This window comes from Ostrea edulis, chromosome 2, assembly GCF_947568905.1.
Source record: "Ostrea edulis chromosome 2, xbOstEdul1.1, whole genome shotgun sequence".
Lineage (NCBI taxonomy): Eukaryota > Metazoa > Mollusca > Bivalvia > Ostreida > Ostreidae > Ostrea > Ostrea edulis.
This window is the reverse complement of record NC_079165.1, coordinates 20,314,175-20,339,342: the sequence shown is the minus strand read 5'-3', so window position 1 is coordinate 20,339,342 and position 25,168 is coordinate 20,314,175. Positions and strand designations below refer to the sequence as shown.

Below are 25,168 nucleotides of genomic sequence, written 5' to 3'. Positions count from 1 at the left end.
ACAAATGGTGACTTACAAAATTTGAACAAAATCTGTTGAGCGGTTTCGGAGGAGTTGTGTCCATAAAGTCAAGGGGACGGACAGATGCACGGACACCAGTATTTCTATGTCGCCGTCCGCGTTGCCACGGGAACGAAACATTGAAAATAAGGTACATATCACATGCATGACTAAACTCTCCCAAATTTATGTCCGGGGAATAAGTGGACCAATGAAGACAAAACATGATCAAACCAGGTCATTATATAAAAAATATCACTTCTAAAAATTTGAACAATTTATTTCATTTCCGAATATCCAGCAATAACAACATATTAATCAAGCAATTAATATCAGACATAAAAATAATAAACCTTCCCATAAAATTGTAATAATATCAATATACAATTTCAAAAACTGTATACTTATACATGGTACAAGAACACTGAATTTATTTGCTTTAGAAAGCTGAAGAACATAATAATGCAAAATCTTCAATCCAATACAGAATTATCAAATGTAAATCGTAAAGGAGTAAAAAAGGAACTGACTCTGAGTACTACTCAGATCTGTAATGGTGGACTTCCTGAATTTTCATGTGACAAAAATTGTAGAAATAACAATAAAGAATAAAAAATTGAAATAAAATGACACCATTGTGACCACACCCAAAACATCGCAGGAAAACAAATGGTTGAATATAAAAGTATAAATATTCATAATAGAATGCCACATAGCATGGACAATTTAAAACATAACCTAAACTGAACAATACGATGTAATTTAACTAGTAAGTACATGTACATGTATTCAGTAATTTCTGTCCATGCAATATTCAAAATATTAAAACCATAACACACATATAATTACTGTATACAATATAAAATAATTGATGGTTGTTAAAAAGTTAAGCACATATTATCAAAATTTTATATAAAACCTTAGCACAGAGTAATATATGCATGTAGGAAAAAATTAACTTATCAAAAAAGATATAAAAATACATATTTCAACCTGACTTTTACAATAATCAATGCTATTCTCCTTTCCCCATTCTTTAAATCATGCCATCTGGTTATGTTGATAGTGTTATATAATTTACAGAATTTCAGAATCTGTAAAAGTAATTTCCTTTTAAATGCCTGTCTATGATGCTTCAATAGGATAATTTAAATCTCTCCGAAAATTCCAGCAAAATAGAACTTTCATCGGTGGGGTACAGTGTGATGATTTACCACTAATGTCTGAATTTTGTGGAAAAAATCTGTCACTCAAACTCTTCAAAAGGGCATATGTATAAAATTACATTACATAAGGCCATTGTCAATGCAATCTAACTTATCACAAATTATATCAAATTTTATAAATTTCTTTTTATGTCCAATGACTAGGCAATAAAGGAGGAGGAAATAATGCCTACAGAATTATTTGACAAGTTTATTTTTCAAGTCTAAGGGCTGTAAAACCACTGAAACTGTGTCAATCTGAATAATTGGGGATGATCTGTAACTTTTCAGATTGATTAATGTCTGCAAGCACAGAGATGAAAAAAATTGTAAAACAGTGAATTCTACAAAAGTCCAAGGGCTGCAACTCTGCTGAAAGTTGGACTTCCTCTTGATCTGTTACACATTAAGCTACAATTGCACGCTTATTATCAGTTCAATATTGTCAGATATATCACATTCCCTAGAAACGGTAAATACTAAGGTATGGTGAACAGAAAGAGAGAACCGACTCTATATGTCCCTGCAATTTCATGGTGGGGGCATATAAAATTTTGAATTCATGTCTATCATCTGGAAAGATGACCTTTGATGAAACACTTACTTTTAGACTCAGGTAAGCATAAAACAATTGTATAACATAAATTATACAAATACTGATGTAAACAAATCCACACCCTTAAAATCAGCATTAAATGGAAGCATGCCAATCTAATCGCCAATACGTAAAGGTACGTACATGTATGTACATTCTAAATTGTTGAATATTATGGAATAATGTTTAAACTAATAATTAAAAACCAAGTTTATTTACAGAATATAAACAAAAATTACCCCATGCTTTCATTGCCTTTATACCTGCATAAACTAGTTCTCCTTTAATTCACAGAAGATGACAACAGTTCTTTTTTAATTCACTGAATGTAACTACATGTAGTTACTGCATTTCGTTTTGTTAAATTCTTATGCAAATATGGTGAACAAAAATCAATGCCAGCCATTCAAATTTTGTTCATAATTTAACTTGGCCAGATTAAAAGAATTTATATTTGCAGACGTTAAAATATACATTTAAAAAACCTGTGTGTCAATAGTAAAACATTGTGTACTGATGATAATGATCTCCATAACTACAAATGTACAAGCATATCCAAAGTTTACTAGAAAAGTGTACCAAACTGTGGCAAAAGAATGAAAATAATCAATAGGTTTAATATCTAAAACAGGGTCAGGGGAAAAGTGTACACAATCTGTTCAAATTGCTCATTATTTGCACATTCGAATTCGTAAAAATGAAAAAAAAAAAAACTTAAAACACTACACAATGTAAACTTCAGTGAAGCAGCTAAATATCATAGGAAGGAGTGTTGCTCGCTGATGGGTAGGGCATGTTGCCAGGGAGTGGATATGGAGGGTTTCCGGGAGCCGATGGTTGAATTCACAGGATATGGCAAAGATCCATCGGAAGGCATGTAGGACTTCTCCCCATCTGAAAATTGAAGATATTTTAATTTACATGTAAATTGATAAAGACTGTACAGCCTTAGTGATGTATTCAAATCAAGTTATTCTACTCAGCATAAATTCATAATGGAAAAGTTGTGTGTAATTGATATTCTTATATAAATTGAACAAAATCACTTTCTTTGAAGCTTTCAGTACATGTATTAGAAATTGTTGATCAATACTATGACATTTACAACATGCACACATCAGGGGAAACAGTGACTGTCTGTATCCACACTTCAATGCTTCAGTTTAACTGGCAGAATTTGTTCTCTTGTGATAAACTGACGATATCACTTGATCTAATGGTTTGCTTTTCTCTAGAGATAAAGGTCTCTATCAATGTCATGAAATATGGATGGCATGCAATGTTAACAATGGCTGCAGAGTGGATAATCTCTACTCACCAAACAAAACATTCACAGTATATCAGATTCAACTTAATTCACAATACATTTTTTTAATGTGCATAGACCCAAAAACTAATAAACAATATACTATTTATTGTCAATGTTTTCAAGGACTATAGCAGCAAACAACTTATTGTGCAATGTACTGTAGTTTTTTAATTCAGCTCCAGGCTTGGATTTCTCGAAAAAAAATCTCAAATTTAAGTTTGAGTTTTCTTTTATTTGAGCAGTCAAAATTTGAGTAAAATCTCAGACTTTTAAAAGTCCAAATTTCAACTTAAGTTATTTTTATCCAGGCCAGATGTCTAAAAACTAAAAGTAGGTCAGTTGCAATGAAACTTGAGGAGTGAGGATAGGGGCATGTTATTCATAACAAATACACCGGTACAGAAAGGAATGTTAAGGATGTTATCGGAGAAAAATTAGTACGCAGACGAAAGGAATAACTCATACATGACTGTTAACACTAATGCAAGGTCACCTCATGCACACAATATAACACGGTGAGGAACAACTCGTATCACAAGAACTCTGGGCTTTCAATTCGAACTCAAAGGCAGCGATTTGTTTAATTCTCAGGAATCGCCAGTTCAAATCCAATATCAACTTCTAGGTGCTATGATCCCAGGAATCTACCTTTGGCATCTTCAGCTACCCCAAATTTGATTTTTTACCTCTTCCAGTTCGACTCTTTTGAAAGCCCCGAGAAGTAGTAACACCTAAATGCATTGTAAATAGTACATGTTTCTACCTTGATGCTGAAATGGTGGTGGATTCACAGGATAAGGCAAACCCCCTTCTACAGAATATTGATTAACAACATTAGATGGGGTGCTGCCGGATCCTACATTGTTTATAAACATGGAGTAAGGCAACCCCCTTCTACAGAATATTGATTAACAAGATTTGATGGGGTGTTGCCGGATCCTACATTATTTTTAAACATGGAGTAAGGCAAACCCCCTTCTACAGAATATTGATTAACAACATTAGATGGGGTGTTGCCAGATCCTACATTGTTTATAAACATGGAGTAAGGCAAACCCCCTTCTACAGAATATTGATTAACAACATTAGATGGGGTGCTGCCAGATTCTACATTGTTTATAAACATGGAATCAGTACAAGTAGAAGTAGCAAACAATTAAAGCATCTTTTTATCATTCCAGGAAAAATCACAAAAAATTCATATAAAGTGTAATCAAAGCTCTTGTATCATTCTTTTGGTGGTGAAATGATACTGCATACTAGGTGTTTTAACGAGCCATTAAATAAAATATTGGTGTAATGAGCCACCTTAACAAATAATGCAATTCACACAAAAAAGAACCTTTTCCCTGTTCTTAAGGTCCTGGCCCCAGTATCAATGAGAGGCCCATGGACCACATCACTCACCTGAGTCACCTTAGCCCATATCTAAAGACTTTCTTCATTATATTTGTATGTAAAACAGATCCCCTATTGTGGCCCCACCCTACCCCCAAGGGGGGGGGGGTGGGGGAGTGGGGGCATGATTTTAACAAACTTGAATCTCCACTATGTCAGAAAGCTTTCATATAATTGTAAACTTTTCTAACCCTGTAGTTCTTGAACAGAAGATTTTCCATATATATTTGTATGTAAAACTTTGATCCCCTATTCTGGCCCCACCCTACGCCCGGGGGCCACGACTTTAATAAGCTTGAATTTCTACTATGTTAGAAAGCTTTCGTGTAAATTTGAACTTTCCTGGCCTAGTGGTTCTTGAGAAGATTTTTAAATGACCCCACCCTATTTTGTATTTTAGTGATTATCTCCCCTTTGAAGGGGGCATGGTACTTCATTTGAACAAACTTGAATCCCCTTTATCCAAGGATGATTTGTACTAAGTGTGGTTGAAATTGGCCCAGTGGTTCTGGAGAAGAAGATGAAAACGTGAAAAGTTTATGGAGAGACGGACAGACAGACAAAAGACAGAAGGTGATCACAATAGCTGACTTGAGGTATTCGCTCAGGGGAGCTAACCACTGGTGCAAGAGCACCTCATGTAAAATACACTGTACAAGTAGAACAGTACAATGATTGTAGAAATCTAACCCTTCAAAGCAATACCTCTTACTCGGAGATTGTAGAAATCTAATCAAATAGCTCAGTGATTATAGAAATCTAATCCTTCAACTCAGTGATTATAAAAATCTTATTCTCTAACTCAGGGATTATAGAAATCTAATTCTCTAACTCAATGCTTATAGAAATCTAATTCTTTAACTCAGTGACTATAGAAATCTAATTCTCTAACTCAATGATTATAGTAATCTAATTTTCTAACTCAATGATTATAGTAATCTAATTCTCTAACTCAATGATTATAAAAATCTAATTCTCTAAATCAGTGTTTATAAAAATCGAATCCTCTAACTCAGGGATTATAAAAATCTAATTTTCTAACTTACTGAATATAGAAATCTAATTCTCTAACTCAATGATTATAGAAATCTAATTCTCTAACTCAGTGATTATAGAAATCTAATTCCCTAACTCAGTGATTATAGAAATCTAATTCTCTAACTCAGGGATTATAGAAATCTAATTCTCTAACTCAGGGATTATAGAAATTTAATTCTCTAACTTCCTGAATATAGAAATCTAATTCTCTAACTCAATGATTATAGAAATCTAATCCTCTAACTCAATGATTATAGAAATCTAATTCTCTAACTCAATGATTATAGAAATCTAATTCTCTAACTCAATGATTATAGAAATATAATTCTCTAACTCAATGATGATAGAAATCTAATTCTCTAACTCAATGATTATAGAAATCTAATTTCCTAACCCAGTGATTATAGAAATCTAATTCTCTAACTCAGTGATTATAGAAATCTAATTCTCTAACTCAATGATTATAGAAATCTAATTTCCTAACTCAGTGTTTATAAAAATCTAATCCTCTAACTCAGGGATTATAGAAATCTAATTCTCTAACTCAGCAATTATAGAAATCTAGTTCTCTAACTCATCAGTGATTAAAGAAATCTATTCTTTAACTCAATGATTATAGAAATCTAATTCTCTAACTCAATGATGATAGAAATCTAATTCTCTAACTCAGTGATGATAGAAATCTAATTCTCTAACTCAGTGATGATAGAAATCTAATCCTCTAACTCAATGATTATAGAAATCTAATTCTCTAACTCAATGATTATAGTAATCTAATTCTATAACTCAATGATTATAGAAATCTAATTCTCTAACTCAGTGTTTATAAAAATATAATCCTCTAACTCAATGACTATAGAAATCTAATTTTCTAACTCAATGATTATAGAAATCTAATTCTCTAACTCAATGGTTATAGAAATCTAATTCTCTAACTCAGTGATTATAGAAATCTAATTCTCTAACTCAATGATTATAGAAATCTAATTCTCTAACTCAATGATTATAGAAATCTAATTCTCTAACTCAGTGAATATAGAAATCTAATTCTCTAACTCAATGATTATAGAAATCTCATTCTCTAACTCAATGATTATAGAAATCTAATTCTTTAACTCAGTGTTTATAAAAATCTAATTCTCTAACATAATGATTGTAGAAATCTAATTCTCTAACTCAGTGATTATAGAAATCTAATCCTCAAACCAATACCTCAAGCTCAGTGGTTGCAGAAATCTATATATATATACTCCTTTCACCAATACCTCTAATTCATTGATTGTAGAAATTTAATCTTGATTACTAATACCCTTCAGTGAACTTCAGAATTGATCTGACTGGTATATAGCACTGAATTTGTAGAGTTCTTACCGAGCGTGGAGTCATATGGTGGTGGTGGTTGTCCTGCTAATGGCGTGTCATTCTGATGACCAGGGTAGGGAGGCTGTGACATCGGGTAAGACGACATAGGAATTGGTTTGGGATCTGAACGTTGAAAAACAGCATAGCATATAACATTAATTAATAGGGAACATATCATGATAACATTAATCTTAAAGGCCAGTATCATTTTTAATTCAAATAGATGATGATATAGAGAGTAAATAAAAAATGCATGTGCTAAAATCCATAGCCTATGTCATATCAGCCTGGGGCCACTGAGGCTTACATGACATACGATATAGATTTTAGCAATTAATATTTCATTTATTATATACATTTCAAAATATGTATATATATATATACAGTGTTTTTGAGGGAGATTTTTTATCTGATCAAAGCTGATATTGAATCTTAGAGCCGATTTTACATAATGGTATTCTATTTGTAACATGCAGGTTCAAATTTTTTGGGCACTTTTTAGAGGTAGATGAAGGAATATTTGTTGCATGCAGATGTATTATATTTTGTCTTTCTTTAGATTTAAACATAGTTGATTGTGGAAGTATCAAAATTTAATAAACTTGTCAACAAAGTTAAGAATACATGAAACGAGTTTTATTTCTTATGTATTCATCATAATTAACAATGAGTCTTATTTCTTATGAACTTAAAGGGATATACAACATTTTCAAATAGGGTCATCAATGTGATTCCGAGTCACTATAGATAACATGTTTTCTTTTCCTTGATTTGATATGCATTTTTGCACACCGGTCTGATATGTGATATGTGTTTTCGGACTGGTCGTTGAACACCGATCTGATGTGTGATATGAGTTTTCGGACTGGTCGTTGAACACCGGTCTGATATGTGATATGTTTTTTCGAACCGGTCGTTGCTATTGGCTGTTGTGATGTCACACGGAGAAGAATTGCTATGGTTATTACCAGGTACATCAGAATGAAATACACGTACTCGACTTCATGATGCCAGGTTGAAAACAAGCAGTCTTATTACAGTATTACTACCCCCTACAACCCCAACAATTATTCTATACAAAGGGCCATAACTCTTATGAAAATCTATCAACAGTAGTATTTGATGTAAATACATGTACCTCAATGCCAAATGAAAATATGTTCCCTGCAAAAGTGACTTGCATTTCATATTGAAATTAACTACATTAATTTTTTCAAAAATATGTACATCGACAAAATGAGCAGCAATTTTTTCATGATCTTTGTATTAAAAAACAATGTTTGTCAATTGACAACTGCAAAATATTAAACAGTGCACTGGGAGGAAAAATAAATTTGAGAAACGCATACATTTCATACAAACACACACTGGATGAAAACGCTAGTTTCCGCAAAACTGAAACCATATGGAAACCTTGCGGAAACCTGACGTTGAGGTTTCCCATATGGTTTCCGCAGTGCGTAAACGATTATATAGTTTCCGCAAGTTTCCGTCAAGTTTCAGTCTGCGGAAACCTGAAGTTGAGGTTTCCCGTATGGTTTACGCCGTGCGTAAACGATTATATAGTTTCCGTCAAGTTTCAGTCTGCGGAAACTGTAGGCTTTGATTCCTAATGGTTTCCGCAATGCTGAAACTTAACAAAAATTCGGAGGTTTTTAAAGTAATAATTAAATATGCAATAAATAATTCAAATGCGAATTTAAAAAGCACACAAAAAACTTTAAAATGTAAGTGAGAGAAGAATAGTAAGCACTTTATATACATCATATTGTTATAAGAATTTTTTTCAGTTAAACAAAACAGATATGAAATGAGATACAGAAAACAAAGTATATTCCGTGTGTTGTTACGTTTGACAAGCTAGCATGCCTGTGTACTTCAGTTAATCCCTCCGTGTATTTCTTGTTAGTTCCATGTTAATTGCAAGGATTTTCCTCCGTCATGGGAACAATAGAGATAAATACACAAGGTAATATAAACTGGAAGAATAATGTCCAGCTTTGTCACCGCATAGAAACAAAGATCGAAGTTCATTGTAATTAAAAATAAGTGCATATGTGGGGTTGGGGTTGAATTGAAGATAAACCTTCAACTGGGACATTTATATACAGCCATGTATTTACGCAGATTTTACGTTGCATGTGCATTGCTAAGAATGTAGATTTTTTTATTTTCATAATTTCAAAACTATGAATACTATAAATTAAGATTTCAAACACTAATACTATAGTCAGGTGGTAGAATTAGACACATATGTCTGCGTGTGAAATACGTTAATTCGCACATGCAAGTAAGTACATGAAATATGCCAACTGGAATTTTTTTCGAATATGCTCAATTTATTGATTTAGCAATCAATATGTAATTTGCATACATGTATAATTATGCATGCATGTCAATGGGTGTTTTGATTTTATCATATGTTATAATAGTATCAAGGATATACAATGTGATTATAGGCATATGTTCTGAAAACTTATGTTGCCCTCTCTCTACATACAGTGTACATGTAGATTATGACATGTGTACATACATTATTAGTCACACTACATTTTAGGACATTATACATGTGTAATAATATTAATATTATTTGTTTAAAAACATTTCAATTCAAAGCTTAACTGAATCTGTCAGGTTTTCTAATATATCTTTGAAAAATACAAAATAATTTAACACAATACGAATCATCGTCTCATAAAACATATGGTGTCAACGGTTTGAGTTTTATCAAGTCCATAAAAATGACCGAAGAAATCCTTCCTAGCCTTTGCGAATTTCGGACAGAAGAAAAAAAAATAATGGTATGCATCTTATACTTATAATATTCACATGAACATAACGAGGTTGCAGTAATAGATCATTGTTCATAGTACACAATTATGACAAAATCTAATACCTAGATGTACCACCATAAGTGGTAATTTAGCTTGCCGCTTTATTTATTATTATAATTTGAGATTGAATGAGCATTTCTAATACCAATAGAAAGGCAGTTGACCTGTAAGGATGTAATGCTTCCTTCATTTTATCGACATCAAATGAATATTTTACGCCTATGGAATCGACTCGTTACAATGCCGGACGACAGGCTTACGAAAAAAAAATTTCATGTGGGATATGGAATAATCACACAACATAAATTGGTCAAATACAGTCAAATTCCTTTTTGAATCTCTTGATATAACAGTAGATTTCCTAAATCGTATGGTCTGTAACGTGAACACAGTGGAAGAAAAACTTCGTCTGGATTTTATGAATGGCTGGAATGAAGAGGTCCATAACGTTCCAAAACTTAGAACCTACCGACCGTAAAAATATGAGTGATTTTCAAACAGAGAAATATGTAATCATGGATATTCCAAAAAGTCATCGTTCTATACTTGCCTAGTTCAGATGTGGTGTCTTACCTATAAGAATTGAAACAGGACGGTATAAGGGGGAGACGTTATCGGATAGACTGTGTACTTTATGTTCTTCAGATAGTGTAGAAGATGAATGTCACATTTTACTTCATTGTTTCTCTTATTCAAATCTTAGAGTAATCTTTTTTACCAGTATCGGATTTAACCCCACTGTGATCAATATGTCAGATTTAGACAAAACAAAATTTCTATTATTAAATTTCCTAAGACAAACTGCAAAATTCCTGTTCTCCGCATACACCTACAGACAGTCTACCATATACCATAATAGTATAAGTCATGTGTAATACATGTACCACTGTATTTATTATTTAATGTGTGTGTGTGTGGGGGGGGGGGGGGTCCTGTTAAAAGTGACATATAGGCCCGATGGGCCGGGTGTTTAAATTCCTAAATTCCTATTATTCTGTTTAATATATAACACATTTCACTATAATAAATAATTTACTTACTTACTTACTTGCATTCCTAGATGTATTTGTGTTCGATTACCTCGCATGCTTGTAACATTTGGGCACTAAACTGTATGCGAATATTTATCGCATATAGTACTTGTTCACAAAATTCAGGACTAGTTAATTTTGGAATCAGCATATCTTATATTTTATAATATGAATTTAATGCAGTGCAGTTTGAAACCATGCAAAGTTTCACACATTAGAAATGAATTCAGCATTCTAATACAAACATGCACTGATGAACACTTCTCAATTTAAGTTCCTGAGAGTACATATTGTAACCTGAAAGTCTATTTACTGTTATTTAGAAGTTTGAATCTAAACCTACAACATTTGCAAAATCTGCATCTACTCAACAATACAATTCGGTGTGCATTATTTCGACAATAAGTTCTATGGGGATGTATTCTACACAACTCGATCAAGAACTCGGGTATTGGTAGTAAATTAAAGCAAATTTAATTAGATAATATCTTCACCATCTCTATATTATTATAACCCTAAAAAATATATATCCATGCACTTTGGAAGTGATATCATACAAATGAACATGATATAAGCATACAATAATCGTGCAAACTTAGAAGCTCTCAAATGTGTACTGTTGATTTAAAAAAAAATTATTTACGAATTTTTCACTTCATGCATATATCACTGTTGCATGATACATATGGGAAATAGGTTACATGGATATTTTCACACATATTCATTTTGAAATACGAACTCAATAACATAAGGTATGCTGTCTACATTTCATATTCATCTTATTCTTTTGTGTAAGCATATATATGATGTAAACTTCTTTTTCAGAGAGAGAGAGAGAGCGAGAGAGAGAGAGAGAGAGAGAGAGAGAGAGAGAGAGAGAGCTACATAAGTATTATTTTCTTGGTAACATATTTTGATAACTATAATACATGTACATGTAGATCTAGATATGATTTACAATGTATCTATTGATCAAACCAAACAACACACAAAAAGAAAAGAAAGAAAAAAGAAACACAATCGTATTTGATGAAAAAGTACCTATAGACCTACATGTATATACTGATCATGCATATGAGTTTTCACATATTCTCTGCCAGTGAATTTCATAATCATCATGTCTACAGTTTCTTAGCAGCAAGTACTTCTCAACCACAATTCTGTTCGTAACTATTTTTCTAATCGCAGATATATGTACTTGCGGACTATTTTGATATTTACAAGAAAATATATATTGTTTTACTACAAGCAAATCAAAGGACTAAGACCATGTTTAGCTATATCGGCCCTGTGGTGTGTTAAAAAATAAAGCAGAATGAATTGAAATAAAATTGTTATCATTTGATAATATAATCTTTATACCATCGCGACGTGCCAAGATTTCCCCGCCAAAACGTCAGCTTGTGGAATTCTATACAAGACAAAACCGGTATCGGTCTGGTTTTCTGCAGAAATCTCCACTTTTTTCAAATTTAGTCATATAATTCATATAAAACACGACCTTCGATCCAGAAACTGACTGTAGTCTATCAAAATCTATCAATACAAATAAATTTTGCACGAACGATTTTTTGGATCGAAAGGTGTGCTGTTGATGAATATCAACTTTGAATTAAATCGAGAGCAATCCGGAATTATTTATTTTTGTGAGAGTTGTGGGTATTTTATTAATTATGTTGCTTTGAAAAATTAAAACAATATACTTATGTGGAGTCTACATCATTTCCATGCAGAATACACCCCTATGTGGTGTTTTTATCATAAGTTTGTGCAGGAATTCTAAAAGCTATAGAATTTTGATGCATAAACAAACGAATCTGCTGTCCGACAAATCGGACCTTCAATGCTATAGAAAGTTTTTATTTAGACGACACCAACAGAATTACTAAGATCAAAATGAAAAGAATTTATAGAACATGCATTGATATAACTAAAACTATTGCCGATATATCGAAAGTATAACGTTAACTAGGGCAAGTAAACGTATCAAGGATTTTAAGCGTGTGACGTCATAGATGTCGTGGCTTAGTGGTAGAGAGCCCGTCCTTCGATCGGGAGATCCGGGTTCAATTCCTACCCGTGTCAATATTTTTTTTTTTAAATCATACTGTTAACTTCATTTTTCTTGGCGTTATTGAAAAATTAATTTCTTTCAAGACACTGAAGATGAAATTATACCTGAATACAAATAAAAATAACAATCACAGAACACCAACAAAATATGCAAGGATTACAGATTACATTTTTTAAAATTCATTGAAAAAACCCAAACCAAAATACTTTATTTTCGGACTTGATTTTATTTCAAAGAATGAACCAGCAAAAGATAATGAAAAGGAAAGTTTTTCCAATGCATCTAATGTACAGAAGAAAAGTCAGAAAAAATGTGAATCCATTAGCTATTCGTCATTTCCTGCAGAGTAAGAACTTTCTTGTTGAAACCACCACATGCTATATTGTGTAGCAAGTGTAGACATGTGTGTCAGTAAATTCACATCCAACAAAATTGTCACCACCAATCTCGGCCACTTCCTGAGACAAAGTCTCTACAGAGAATTTCAATACCTCTCAACAGAACCAGGCCTGGGGTAATGGTAATTAAATGACAACCAGTTTCAATGTAATGGGGGTGTAATGAACCATTTTTGCATTACAAGTAATGGTAATGTATTGCATACTGTACTGCACATTTTTCATTACATTTACACTACTTCAAATATTTGATGATATTTCGAAGATTTAGAATAATTCATTTTATTAGTGATTGACTGAAGCATTTGAAACATTGATGACAATCAAATGCAATGAATAACTTAATAGATATGTTTCCTAACATTGCTGAATATTTTGTGTACTTATGTTAATGTATAATTAAAAATCATAATACAGAAATAATTTTTATGCCATTTCTTTAATATCTGACAGTATGTTATGTAAATGTGTAATGTAAATTCACTCTCAAGTAATGTAATACATTATATTTCAAAATAGGAGTAATGGTAATGTGAAATTTTCTAGGTAATGTAAGGCGTTACATTGCTATGTAATTGACCTCTAGCCTGGATAGAACACCTTCTCATGCATATATGCAAGTGCCTTGGACCCCAACTTGTCATTTCCTCTTTTGCAAGATTTTCAGCATTTCTTCATAGAGATCATAATTCCAAATGCAAGGTGTCCAAGATGATGAATTCAGACCTGACCAGTGTTTTTGACAATTTGATAACTTTTGACTCTACACTTTTCATCATTCAAAAAGTACATTATGACATTCATAATTCAACATGCAGATTTTCATTTGAATCATCAAATATGAATTCTTCCAAATAATACCCCCCCCAAAAAAAAAACACTTTAAAAACCTCCACAGGTATATTTCAAATGACATAGAAGTGCCATGGGTTAATAAGGGTTAAACTTCAGAGTCGACATGTTTCTTCCAAGCAATATAGTCTTGTTTGGATCCAGTTTTTCCAGTTCTGATATAACTGCCTGATACTGTACAATGTAGGTGTCAATCTGGTCCCCCTATTGTGGGAATCTGTTTCCACATAACTGATGTATAATCTGGTACCTTGCTATTGGCAGGCACAACAAGGAAGCTATTCCTTCAGTGATGTCCAACACTTATCCGCATGTGTCACTGATGCCACTATCATTGATGAATCTGATGGCAGTGATGATAGCATTATTGAGGAGTAGGAATATGGATTCTTGTCAATCTGATTCATGTCACCCTTGCCATTAATTTTTGCTGTACATATTATATCATCCTGAAATTCAAATTACTCCAGTATTATATCATTATCAAAACTATATCATAAATGAAAGGTGAAGATAACAAACAGTGATCAATCTCATAACTCCTACAAGCAATACAAAATAGATAGTTGGGCAAACACGAACCCCTGTATTATAATATTCACATAAAAGTTGTACTTTCATGCCCTCATGTATTTTCATTGATACAGAATTCAGAAAAATTACATTTATGTATTCGGTGGGAGATTAACATGTCTCCAACTAAACAATAGAGGACAGTTTAGCTACATGTACATTTCTGCATAAATAATTATATACACAAACATTTCATTTGAATTTGATTCCCCATCTAATAATTTTTGTTGTAGCTAATGTTGATATATTACATGTATCTTACTTCACAATTATCAGCAAATTCACAAAATATTTTTATCTTTCATGCTCTTCCTTGTGGTAGATGTATGGAAAAATTTAATATTCAATAATATAAAGGAGATAAGCTAACAAAAAAATATATGCTTAAATCATGGTAGTACCCATGAAATTCAACATTCTCTGAGTGATTCTATATCTAATCCCAATGCAGGCATGTAAGTTGTAAGTGTAATTGTTGAAATTAAGTTTGACATGTTTACAATTTATCTTGAAATAAGGCATATTTAAATTATAAAACCAAACTGTTCTTATGATTTTCCTGGCTTAATGGTGCTTTTAAGTATTTAAAAATTATTGAATGTAAAAATCATTCCGACTTTTCTAATCCATGTTTCCGCATAAGGCCAAAAAAAATATATATATGTTAATTGGTTTCCACTTTCCCGACCTACCCTAATTAAAAATTTCTGTTGACCCTAACACATTTTTTTCTATTCTCACAGATTTTGTAAATGTCATCACTACAACAAGAATATATGTAACAGAGACAATTTTATGCCTCTGATGGGATTTGAACCCGGGTCTCTGACACTAAAGTCCAGCACTCTACCAATCGAGCTAAAGGGTTAACCCACTAGCCAGAGCTAGTAGGAATGCCATATCACTCACACTACCACATTGTCCCCCTCCTTTTTTAAGAGTCGTCCCTGACTCTTCCGGAGTGCCAACACCTGTGGGGCGAAGTACTGAAGACAATATCTCTCACCCGCCAGAGATAACCCAGGTCCCAACGTGGGCGCCATTTTGTAACAGGGTTTCTGTCGAATTAAACAACAAAGTCCTGTATGGGTTCTTAGATGTCGATCACCTCCATTTTATTGCCAGAATCTAAGCTTTAGATATACATGTATATGTATGTGTATGACACTCTGAAACATATCAAACAAATAATTATATTTACAATCATATACATCAAAGTATTACTTATTTACACAAATTACTTCTTTGAAATATATGTTACCATATGATATTATAAAAGCTTAAAAACACTGATACTATATATTTATGATTTTCTATAATGACTATACAGACATTATTCATTATAATCATAGAATATATCATGAACACCATCATACCATTCTATGGGAATAAGTGATGTGGCAATAATCCCTCATTTAACAAAAATGTCCATGGAAATTGACTGTAAATTATGAAGTTTACATAAATAAACTTGCATCATAAAAATATCAAGCATGTATTTAAAAATACAGTATACCAAATCTGTGAAACACATAAATTTAACTTATTTCAAGCTAACTGATTTATGCCTCACAAAATATCTTTCTCACTGTGCAAGTGCTATGGAATTAAATCTACCAAATTATTACGTTTACTGCAAATTAGAAATAATATTAAAGTTAGAAAATAAGCTTACCTTGTTAAAGAAATGATCAGTCAACAGTCAAATATCTGTCATATATTTTCACCAACTTCTCTATAAACCAACTAGACAAAGAATGACTGAACACCACCAAGAACTTTTGGAGGGAAAAAGAACTGACCAATAAAACACCAGCTAACAACACTAAAACCAATAGGAACTTCGAACACTTTCAAACCTATTTACAAAAGTTTAATTATAATGACCTAAGGCAAAATTCAATAAATCAGAACAGGTACTGCCTGTTCTACTTGGATGAGCATAAAACACATCTCAATGTAGTGGTTATTCAGATAATGTTTAATTTGAAATCTATATACAAATTTGTGTAGATTTATTAATTTAAATCAATTAATAAACACTATTACACACTTCCCCTCCTTTTAAAATGACTTCCACGTCATTTAAAGGAAGACTTACCCTCTGTCATGTAGTGTTGAAATACTGAAAAAAATGCATGATAATTTATTAAAAATAAAAACTCAGAATTTTTCAGTAAACATTTTTAAAAGAGCTTTTGACATTTCTTTGTCCATCATTCTCAACTGAGAAGCCATTTCTTTAAAACACATTGCCTTATCCTTCCATTCGGGTTGCTGAGACATTTGTAGACTACAGGCATAATGTTCCATCCATTGTGGCTTCTTTCTGATTCTTGTCGACCTTCTATGCAAATCGGTCTCATTATCATCATCTTGGTTATCATCATCATCATCATCATGTTCATCAGGAACCTCAGCTACAGGTTCATGTAAATCATCCATATGAGAACTGCTGGAATCAAGATCATCAGGTAGTTCCTGAGTACTCTGATTGGGAGCGTCCTCCCCTGATCCGTCCTCCAGGTACTCAACACCACTCCGATCGTCACCAGTAATAGTGTGAGTACTATCTTCAACATCCTCAGACTGTGCATCACTAAATGGTACAGGGCATTCCACTGTAACATACATGCTGTCTGCATCATCATCAGATCCTTCCAACTGATCCTGGATGGCAGATCTCTTTTCTCTATCTTGAGACTTTTCACTTCTCTTGGTTCTAAATCTAGGTGCTGGAACAGGTGAAGATAACTTGGAACCAATGGGCAATAATAAATTCCTATGTAGAATTCTGATTCTGCCTTGGCCATCTTCTCGTCTCACCTTATAAACCGGAATCGAAACATTTGGCTGACTAATGATGATGTAGGGATTTTCCTCCCATTTATCCTGAATTTTGTGTTTCCCATCAAAACTGACAACCTTAACTAAAACTCGATCTCCTTCATTTAAGATTACTCCTCTTATCTTGGTGTCATAATGCAACTTCTGTTTCGTTTGAGAATTCTTAATTGCTGTTTCAGCTTGATGATATGCATTTCTGAGATTTTCCTGTAGGGTTTCAATGTATGAAGAAGTCAATTTAAATTGGCAATTTCGCTCGATTCCAAAAATGAGATCTACAGGAAGATTTGGTTCTCGCCCAAACATCAAATAATATGGAGAGAATCCTGTCGAATCATGTATAGTACAGTTGTACGCATGTACTAATGGAGAGACATGTTTTTTCCAATTATGTTTCTGTTCTGGATCCAAAGTGCCTAACATAGAAAGAATGGTTCTGTTAAAGCGTTCTGTTATTCCGTTGCCCATGGGATGATATGGTGTAGTTCTGGATTTGGATATCCCAGTAATTTGGCATAATTCTTTAATCAAATTACTACAGAAGTTCGCTCCTTGATCTGAATGAAGTTTCTGCGGCAGACCATAATGGACGATGAAGTTGTTAAAAATTGCCTCAGCTGTAGTCCTTGCTGTTTGATTCTTCGTTGGTACTGCTACTGCATATTTGGTAAAATGGTCTGTCAGGACTAATATGTTCTGTATGTTTCCTTTGGATGGTTCTAACGTCATGTAGTCCATGCAAACTAACTCTAAAGGTTGAGTAGTTGTGATGTTTACTAATGATGCTTTCTGGTTGTTAGGTGTCTTGAACTTGATGCATCTCTCACACTCGTCAACCCACTTCAATACATCTGTGTGCATCCTTGGCCAGTAAAATCTACTTCGGACTAAAGCTATAGTTTTGTCTCTGCCTGGATGACCCATATCGTTGTGCAAATAGTGTAGGATCACAGGACTAAATGTATGTGGCACAACATATTGTTGATGACAGGTACCATCTGCATTCTGTGTCTCTCTAATAAGTATGTCATCTTTCATCTTCAGCTTCTTAAAGTTTTGATGAAGAACTGCCTCAACCTCGCAACTTGCAGAGTTCCTTGGAGGTTTCTTTCCAGCTTTGACATAACCTATTATAGCCGAAATGGTAGCATCCTCAGCCTGAATTTGCTGAATGTCAATGTGCCGAATGTCCTCAATATTTGAAGGTAGATGTAACTGCTGACACACAGCAGGCAAAACTGGTAGTGTCTTGATATATGGTGGCTTATCATCAGCATTGACTATCGCTCTGACAGCTTCAGTATCCATGGTCTCGGTCTTCGCTGGTAATCTAGACAATATATCTGCATCGGTGTTCAATTTACCTGGCTTATATGTAATACTGAAGTTGTATGAAGACAGAGCGGCAATCCATCTGTGGCCAGTTGCATCTAATTTTGCTGTAGTTAAAACATATGTGAGGGGGTTGTTGTCTGTAAACACTGAAAATGTCTGTCCTGTAAGGTAATCTGAAAACTTTTCCGTAATTGCCCATTTTAAAGCTAAAAATTCCAGTTTATGAGTAGGATAATTTCTTTCAGATTTACTAAGTCCCCTGCTGGCATATGCAATAACGCGTTTAATCCCATCCTGTTCTTGGTACAATATCGCTCCGAGTCCACTTTGACATGCATCAGTGTGTAACTCAAATGGACTGCTGAAATCAGGATAGGCAAGCACTGGCGATGAGGTTAATTTATCTTTCAATATAGTGAATGCTTTGTCTTGAGATGGTCCCCAATGCCATGTCAATGGAGGCAGTTTCTTTTTTCCTCTGGGTTTCTTTCCAGTTGCCATGATATCTATCAATGGTCGTGCAATCTTTGAAAAATCCTGGATAAATTTCCTGTAGTATCCTGCGAAGCCTAAAAACTGTCGTACATCTTCAGGAGTTTTAGGAGTAGGCCAGTTTAAGACTTTGTCTACCTTGTCTGGGTCCGCCTGTACCCCATCTTCAGAAACAATGTGACCTATATACTTTACCTTTTTCATGAAGAAAGAACACTTCTTAGGGGAGAGCTTCAGACTAAATGTCCTAAACCTATCAAAAACTTGCTTAAGGCGGTCGAGATGTTCGTCAAATGTCCTAGAGAAAACAATTACATCATCTAAATAAATAAAACACACTTTTAAATGAAGATCTCCTAAACATTGTTCTTGTAGTCTTTGATACGTAGCCGGGGCATTTGCAAGTCCAAATGGCATTTTATTGAATTCAAAGAATCCTAATGGCCCAACTGTAAAAGCTGTTCGCTGCTTATGCTGTTCTAAAATTTCGATTTGATGGTACCCAGATTTCATATCTAATACAGAAAAGTAACAATTCCCAGCAAGTGAATCTAATATTTCATCTATTCTTGGCAGTGCGTAGTTATCCCTCACAGTCCGTAAATTCAGCTGTCTATAATCCACACACATGCGTAAGGACCCATCATGTTTCCTGACTAATACCACATTAGAGCAAAATGGTGAATGAGATGGTCTGATGATTCCACTGGCTAGTAACTCTTGTATGTGGTTTCTTACTTCTTCTACCATCGCTGGTGGTATGCGTCTGTATTTCTGCTTAAAAGGTGTTGTATCTGACAGTTCTATATGATGGTACACCTTGTCAGTAGTTCCAATATCTGTAGAATTTGTGGAAAATATATCCTGGTATTCAAATACAAGTCCTCTACATCGCTCTTTCTCCGTCTCTGCTAATGTGTCAGATATATGAACTTTCTCTAAAATTTGTTCAAATTCTGAAGTTGACAAAGGAATAGATGTATCTGCAATTGTAACAGGCTGCATCTCGCATATAACTGCTCTTGGTGAAACTGATACTGTTCGCGTCGTGACATTGCTTATTTCCACTGGTATTATGTTAGAATCCTCAAAGTCATAATAATGTAAACTTGGGGTGATATCTAAGTCAAGTGGAATGCTAGACTTTGGAGTTGAATGCAGCATAGCTAAAACTTTCTGATAAGGAATCTTCCTGTCTGAGCAAGCTTTAATAACAACTTTCCCATTGGGTGGAATTAAAATCCTGCAAGACTCAGCGGACTTCAATATAGCAAGTCGATTCCCATTTCTTTCCAGCTGCCTTTCACGTAATGTCAGACATCTAAATGCCAAGTGCCATGAAGCGTGTAAATCTGCATCCTGCAAAAACCTTGACCCATACTCTGATCTTGTAATGTCAATCAGTCTGTGTAAAATATTTGTTCCAATCAAAACAGGAACTTTTGAGTTGTAATTACTGTTTGGAACAACTAAAAAGATGCAATCTTGTAGAATTTCTACTGATGACAGTCCATATGTGGCTAAATTCACCATGACATATCCTAAATATGGCATCAATTGACCATCAGCACATTCAATGTCAATTTGTTCATCTATTGAATTAAGCGCCGTTTTATCCTTTAAATATGTTATATAAAAGGATTCTGATATTGTAGAGACTGTGGCTCCTGTATCGAGTAATGATAGGCACGGAACACCATTAATAGCCACTTGAACCTCATTTGATGTTCCAACTAATTCCTCTGATAAGTTGGTGGGACTGTTCTTCCTTCTGCCAGACCCTTGTCCCCAGGATTTGGCAATCTGAAGTTTAAATCCTTTTTGTGGTCAACTCTGACTCTGCAACCAATAGCTATGTGGCCTTCTTGACCGCATCTATAACATATGATTTGGTCAGATCTATGACTCGATTGCTGGTCATCAGGACATGCTGCAGTAGATCTAGCTTCAGGCATTGGGTAAGAATATCCTTTGTTTGAATGCTTTCCTTTCTTTCCCTTTTGAAAAGATTGTTTACCCTTATTACCATATGGTTTATGTGCAGGAGGCATGTAATATGGCTGCTGCATTGCCTTTAGTTGATTAATCTGAGCCTGCAAATCCTTTAACTTGTCATCATCAGATGAGTCTGTCTTTGAAGAGGTTGCTGCCTTTACTGTGCCTTGTTTGCCCTTTGATGACTTGATCTGCACTGTGCGTTCAGACTCTATTTTCCTGATTTCTACTCTTAGTCTATCGAAATCACTAATTGTGTGATACAGATGTCCGCAAACGTCTTTCAATTCTTGTCGCAAACCTTTGTAAAACATTGTGCGCAACATCTCGTTCACAGAATAATTCTGAACCTTGCCTAACCTCAAAGCAGTACAAAGAATTTCTTCTAAACGACAGCTCCAAGCTGAACAAGTTTCATCCTCTCTTTGCTTAGCACAATAAAATTCAGCTAATATATCCTCCTTTTCCAAAACATTCCCATATATGCTGTCTAATTTGAATAAAATTTCTTCAACAGAAGCACCAACACCTAGTCGCATAATAACTTTGGCTGCTTCCCCCTTCACAGACCTTCTAATTGCCTGAAGTAGAGCTTCTTCTGACTGAGACTCCTTCATTAGACAAGTCACCTCATACTTCCACAAGTCATATGAAGAGTCTGATTTCCCATCACCTGAGAAAGTGGAAATCCGTAAAGGAGCTTTATAATAGCCAGATGCTAGCGGCGATGCTGCTGCCATTGGTTCTTTAAACGTCGTCATAGATTCTTTCACAGAATGCTTTTGCTCATCATGATTAACTGCCCAATGCATGAATTTCTGTGGATTGATTTTCATTTTCTCCAATGTTTTCCAAAATTGATTCATATCCTCCGTTGACATTTCACTGTCAGTGACTGGCAGTTTGACATCTGGTTTAGTTTCTGTTGTAGTATTAGTTGTATCCTCCGTGTCTATACTTGGATTTGACATTGTAATGCAGTGCAATTGAAATAAGAAACAAATATGTACAAAAAATAATGGAAATTGCATGTATAGGAGGGTAGTTCACTTTGAACTATTGAAAACAGACTTGTAACAGCAATAATATCAAATACGTATAAGTTATCTACAGTGGGGCGTTCATAGTTGAACGACGAATACGGGTTTTGAAACGCAGATACAAATACTTATAATAATTTAATGCATACTGCTGAAATGGAAATGGTTGATCAGAAAAATAACACATCAGCTGACACACAGTTCGAAGTGTAAATAACTGATATTGTACCGAGTTTCTCCTACAAAGGAACTACAAGTGTGTTGAACTATAGACCTTTTACCTGAGGCTTAACTTTTATGTAAAATAAACAACAAACACTAGAGTTATTAAGCAATATTTAGCTCAAATTTGATTTCTCGTATACAAACTTACGTTTTCCGGTGTAACTATTAAAGCGAATATCGAGCTCGACTGGAATTGCGCAGTATAAAATAAACCGATCTCGATGGAATTATGAATCCGAAACGCGAAGCGCGAAATTCTTAAATAATAGCTGTTGAGAAAAATAATATAAATATACTAACTGACAATTACTATATGAACAATTTGTCACTCAGATCAACTCCCAATAAATCTAACTTGTTATATAGATAACTGAACAACTGCTACTGCATTCCAACCCAGACAAATAAAGTACTGTGAATCAAACGAAACTACGGCTCTGAACAACTTCAACCAAATCAATATAATCTGTCAAATTGTCAAGGTGTCTTGGTCAAAAGATATAGATATTACACTATGATATTACGGTTTAGTAACTGATAAGGATATATAGGTAATAATTAGTGTGCAAATACGTGCCATGATGATACCTCACTTACCCATCTTTCTCTCGATTGTGGCACTCGGAATTCAGAAGAAAAAATTATATACTTATTTCTTTTTAAACTAAAAAAAAATGTACCTGTAGTTGCTTAAATTTTCTACGATATTACCTTAAAAAAACCCACAAAGATATATTCTTGTCAAACTTGACCCTGACAATCTTATATAAGTTTGCTTATTTGATCGATCAATTAAATGGTTCTATACTGCAGTAAAAATACGAAGTCTATATAAGAGCTAAACTAGCTTGCACACACTTTGTAATAATAAACTAGTATAAACAGAAGATACAATGAAAAATGTAACAATTGAAACACTCACCGATCAGCTGATTCAGATGTCACGTGACGTAAACCAAAATTGCACAAACACAAAGAATGAAAACACACATCACACAGCACATATAACACACAATGCTTACAACATGCGTCACAAATATAATATCCAAAATGAATATTGACGAAGTAAGTCTAGGACGATGTTCCAAAACAATGTACAGTTGTGTCCATTCACGCGTGACAGTTATGTAGGTCGTCTCCTGAACGTAGCACACTGCACCAAAGCCAAGGACCGGTCTTACTATTCGAACACTCGTCACCTCCGCAGACTGTTGTTTTTCCAGAAAAGTCCTCTAGGGATTTTACAGGTGGAGGAGTCCCAACGTGGGCGCCATTTTGTAACAGAGACAATTTTATGCCTCTGATGGGATTTGAACCCGGGTCTCTGACACTAAAGTCCAGCACTCTACCAATCGAGCTAAAGGGTTAACCCACTAGCCAGAGCTAGTAGGAATGCCATATCACTCACACTACCACATATATTTATTGACTTATGAAGTTATTTATTATGCACTAATACCAGACAGATTCCAAACCACAGAAACAGTTTTTGTTTACAGTAAATTGAAGAAATGTATCGATTCATCATATAACTTTTATTTGATTACTAAATAATCACTAAGTTAAGTTTAAACATAGTAGAATACTAGAATACCAAATCATTCGAAAATTATTCAACCTATAACCCCCCACAGGCCTACATGTTACCCCAGAGACATATACCATTATGGAAATATACATCTATATACAATTATATGTCTCTTTAACCTATACAAATACTTTTTAGACCATACAATGATACATGGAAAGTTCAAAGTGTGAAGTGAGTCAAACATCATGTAAGAAAATTCAAATAGACCCGAGAAGGTCATGCACTTGGAATTGAAAATGGCATGATCGTAAAACAGCTGATTTTTCTGATCAGCTGATATACATACAATTTTAAATCTTAACAATATATAATTATAATAGATAAACAATAAATATATGTTGACAACAGTTAACAGATTTGTTGTGGGATTTCCAACAGCCCAATGCGTGAATATTACGTGTTTGTCAACACACCACAGGCGCACCATACTATTCGTTCCATGCGACTTGTTTATTATTTTTAAGAGCAATTGGTACACCTATATGGTTATACAGTTTAACGAGTAGAGGTGAAGTATATTCATATTTCTAAAACTTACGTTGAAATGCGATGAGTACATCCTCTGCAACTTCCACGAACAGCGCAAACAGGCTAACGGCGCGGCGTGTGAAAATGGCCGAATGAAGGATTGAAAAATATGGTGTGCCATTCGGGCTATAAGTAAAATAACCTTATTGCGTATTTTGAAAGAAAATTTCTTTTTCAAGATCTTATTATATATTAAACCGCTCATTGCATAATTATGTTTTACAATACGCTACCACTTCTAATAATATATATAGCGACGTTGTATGACGCAATCTTAAAAAGTAGAGCAAATTATAGGATTTATACTAGTAATGTAAACCTAAAAATAGTGTTCTTTCACGAACTCTACATATAAAAACCAGTACATTATAGGAAAAGAACATGTTATAGCATATTTCTAACAAAAAATTATTCACTTTGGACGTTAGGCCGAATTTTGATAAACA

General features: G+C 34.0%; 3 long non-coding RNA genes across 3 annotated transcripts; all 3 read right to left on the bottom strand.

Moving 5' to 3' along the window:
• Positions 1 to 269: 269 nt before the first annotated feature.
• On the bottom strand, positions 270 to 12,523 carry LOC125681843 (uncharacterized). Its single transcript, XR_007372330.2, has 3 exons — positions 6,917 to 12,523; positions 3,873 to 3,920; positions 270 to 2,694 (listed from the first exon to the last, which is right to left on the bottom strand). It is a non-coding gene; the product is annotated as an uncharacterized LOC125681843 (long non-coding RNA).
• Positions 12,524 to 13,052: 529 nt separating this feature from the next.
• Positions 13,053 to 24,886, bottom strand: LOC130052154 (uncharacterized). Its single transcript, XR_008800534.1, has 2 exons — positions 24,733 to 24,886; positions 13,053 to 14,545 (listed from the first exon to the last, which is right to left on the bottom strand). It is a non-coding gene; the product is annotated as an uncharacterized LOC130052154 (long non-coding RNA).
• LOC130052155 (uncharacterized) lies at positions 15,756 to 23,860 on the bottom strand. Its single transcript, XR_008800535.1, has 2 exons — positions 23,526 to 23,860; positions 15,756 to 16,110 (listed from the first exon to the last, which is right to left on the bottom strand). It is a non-coding gene; the product is annotated as an uncharacterized LOC130052155 (long non-coding RNA).
• Positions 24,887 to 25,168: the final 282 nt, after the last annotated feature.